The sequence below is a fragment of the Mizuhopecten yessoensis genome, unplaced genomic scaffold (genome assembly GCF_002113885.1).
Source record: "Mizuhopecten yessoensis strain PY_sf001 unplaced genomic scaffold, ASM211388v2 scaffold10037, whole genome shotgun sequence".
Classification (NCBI taxonomy): domain Eukaryota; kingdom Metazoa; phylum Mollusca; class Bivalvia; order Pectinida; family Pectinidae; genus Mizuhopecten; species Mizuhopecten yessoensis.
This window is the reverse complement of record NW_018408347.1, coordinates 13181-16259: the sequence shown is the minus strand read 5'-3', so window position 1 is coordinate 16259 and position 3079 is coordinate 13181. Positions and strand designations below refer to the sequence as shown.

The following is a 3079-nucleotide window of genomic DNA, read 5'->3' as shown; positions in this document are numbered from 1 at the left end:
TTTTTTATCAAGGACAGTTATCAAACAGTCGTTCAACAAGTCGCGAGCATGAAACTACGCAATGATGGACAAGGGGAGAAAACTCTTACACACACACTTTAAGAGTATTGGAATACGAGGCGTAGTAATTTGAACCAAATATAGTTCGGAACTTTCACTGATTAAAAACGCCACTGTTAAAGATCTTTACATATTTTCTTTGTTTTTTTTGTCTTATACCGATATTTTTAACCATATTATAGCATTGATCATATCATGAAATAATGAACACATTATCTAAAGATCTTTCGCGGAAGGAGCTAAAGTGTTGTTAGTTTTTTTTGTGAAGAAATTATTCTGTCCAAAAAGCGTAGGAATCTGAGATTGATATAGTTCATGATGCTCACTGAAAAAATCACCTTTTCGTAAATTTTAACCTTTTTTCTTAGATTTAATGATCGTTTTTATACGTATTTCATCATTTTATATCATTAATCATACCATGAAATAATCAACACAGTACTTAAAGATCTTCCGCGGAAGAAGAAAGTCTGTAGTTTGGTTTTGATTTGCCCAGGCTTGGCGAGGACCGCTATGAATGCTGTACACGGCATCCAAAAAGATGTGAAATGAATGTGGCATGAATATATGAAAGGATGCTCACCCGACCAATACAGTTGTCCACATATACATAAATCTCCATGACAATGAAAATGTACGATATACAATTATTGAATGCATGTCATAGTCTAATTCTACATGAAGCTACAAACGTCCCATTAATATTTAGTCAGATATATCACTATATCAAAATTTATAAAATGATTATTTATACTATAAGCATGTGCAATCTAGCATGTACGACATATAACAAGTAGCATGGTTAGTTTAAACCGAACGATACTATGATCGAGAATGTCCTACACACAGTTACATCCATGCATCCCGTATCTCGAACAGATTTCTCTCTGTATTTCTCTTCAGCCATCGTCCTAAGACGATACAAGCCTTTTCCTCGAGTGATCTTGGTTTCCGATTTTCTATTTCTGTCAGAACATCTTGTGTAAATCCGAGAGATCGTCCAATCATTCGCCAATATTTTGATCGAATCCTCTTCTGGTATATCCCCAAAAGAGTTTCCTTCTCGTGATCTACAAAATAATAATTTAAAGAATCAGTATTGCTTAAAATTAGGAAAATAACTTCTTTGTGAAACGTGTTCCTGTCTTAGTACTATAATGATTGTGAATGAAGAACATGAGGCATCTATAGTAATTACATCTATGTACAAATTATGCAAGTGCTTGCAAAACGTTTAAAACATTTACTTAAAAGATTATATCATATAATTACTATAACTGAATCTGATAATAGACTTAGATTGTATAATAATGGATATATATATCATCGGTAGCATTATCCAAGCAAGATAAAAATCGTCAATCTTACCAAGACGCCGGTTTCTCCCTCTGAACGACTACAATTATAAAACGAACAAAATAGCATAAATTGTTTAACCTTAAAGTTAATATTATATGTTTAAAAGATTGATAGTTTTATAACCTTTGTTAATTGTGATTTACAAAGATCTCTTTTGGAGACATAATTATATGGTTTCCAGATAAAGTATTTCACTTAGTTACTTATCACGTGTCACAAAAAATGGAATTATAAAAGTATCCTTGTTTGGACATTTAAAGGACCTGTATTTAATTTATTTGAAGAATATAAAACATAACTTCATATGTATTATGCGTTGATTTAAAAAAGGACATATGTTTATTGTTTAACTAATATGTTTGCCGTGCATATTTAATCACAAAGTAATACTTACAAGTGCGTAATTTGATTCACACGGTGCGATTGATGTTTTCACACTGAAATGAACAAAATCTCAACAGTTTTCTATTTTCACTTATAATAGTAATAATTTATCAAATGAAAAAGTATACCCGATCTAATAATGGCAGACCCATGACTGATACATTATGAATAATTCGAACATAATGCGATGATAAAGTCATTCGTTAATTTATGCATAGAAATTATATTTCAATCTGCGCAGACTCTTTTTTCGAAGATACATGTGCGTACAATATGAGTATCCATGGAAAATGTTCAGCAACCGTATTATACTTTTAGATTATTATTCAACTAATACCATTTTCTACTCCGTATCAACCAGAAACCTCTATTATCGGTCCTAGGGCGCGGAGGCCCAAGAGCGAATATTGTTTGAGAGTCGATAAATAAAATGATATAGAAATGGTCATATGATTGTCTTTTGTATCATATACTACACACTATAACCAGGAATGTATAACAGTTCAATATTTCCAATAACATTTAATAAGATGTAATAAAAGCGTGTTTCCTGAGAAGTTTTGTAACCGGAAGGAAAAATGGTATGACGCGTGATAGGTAGTTGAGTCGTGTGTCGTTCGGATATGTTCAAGGTTTACTCTTATCACACTTAGCAGTGTCACACATGAAAAATAGCACAAATCCATGTATATGGTAAAACATTTATTATAACTGAAACCTTACTTAAAACCTAAACAACACAGTCTCATAAACACATATTAAACACTCATATTCCTTCTAACGCATTTTCTGATTCCAATATGTTAACATGAAGAAAACATTGGATACACAATTATTTCTGCCAGTTACAGAAAGCTGCTTTATTTTATATAACTTACCCTTTCGGTAGACAATCGATCTGGACGCTTAAGTCTTTGTCGGACATTCTTTTACCGGTAACTCCTTCTTTCCAGTCCAGATCCCCTTGCTTTGTCAAAATCTTGATTTCCGGTTTCTGATCTGTAAACACAATTTGATATGATGTAGTCTCGTTCATCCAGACGCTTTATCACTGGTAATTCAAGAGTATGGTCCAATACAGTACTTTAAAATTACCATCATCAGAGGGTAGTGTTTTTACTTTCGTTTCCGTACGTTATGTCAACGCCGTTATACGATTCAAAGAATAAAGAAATTAATGAAAACTATTGCTTGTACATGCATTCCTGAAGTATCGGTGTATTCACTATTATCGAGAAAAATGTAAGAACATGTGTCAAATCTCCAGAATAATGCC

At 32.5% G+C, this 3079-nt stretch overlaps 1 long non-coding RNA gene across 1 annotated transcript; it reads right to left on the bottom strand.

Annotated features, from left to right (window-relative positions):
- Positions 1-1032: 1032 nt before the first annotated feature.
- LOC110459325 lies at positions 1033-1855 on the bottom strand. Its single transcript, XR_002463882.1, has 3 exons — positions 1814-1855; positions 1429-1456; positions 1033-1130 (listed from the first exon to the last, which is right to left on the bottom strand). It is a non-coding gene; the product is annotated as an uncharacterized LOC110459325 (long non-coding RNA).
- Between the last annotated feature and the right edge of the window lie 1224 nt (positions 1856-3079).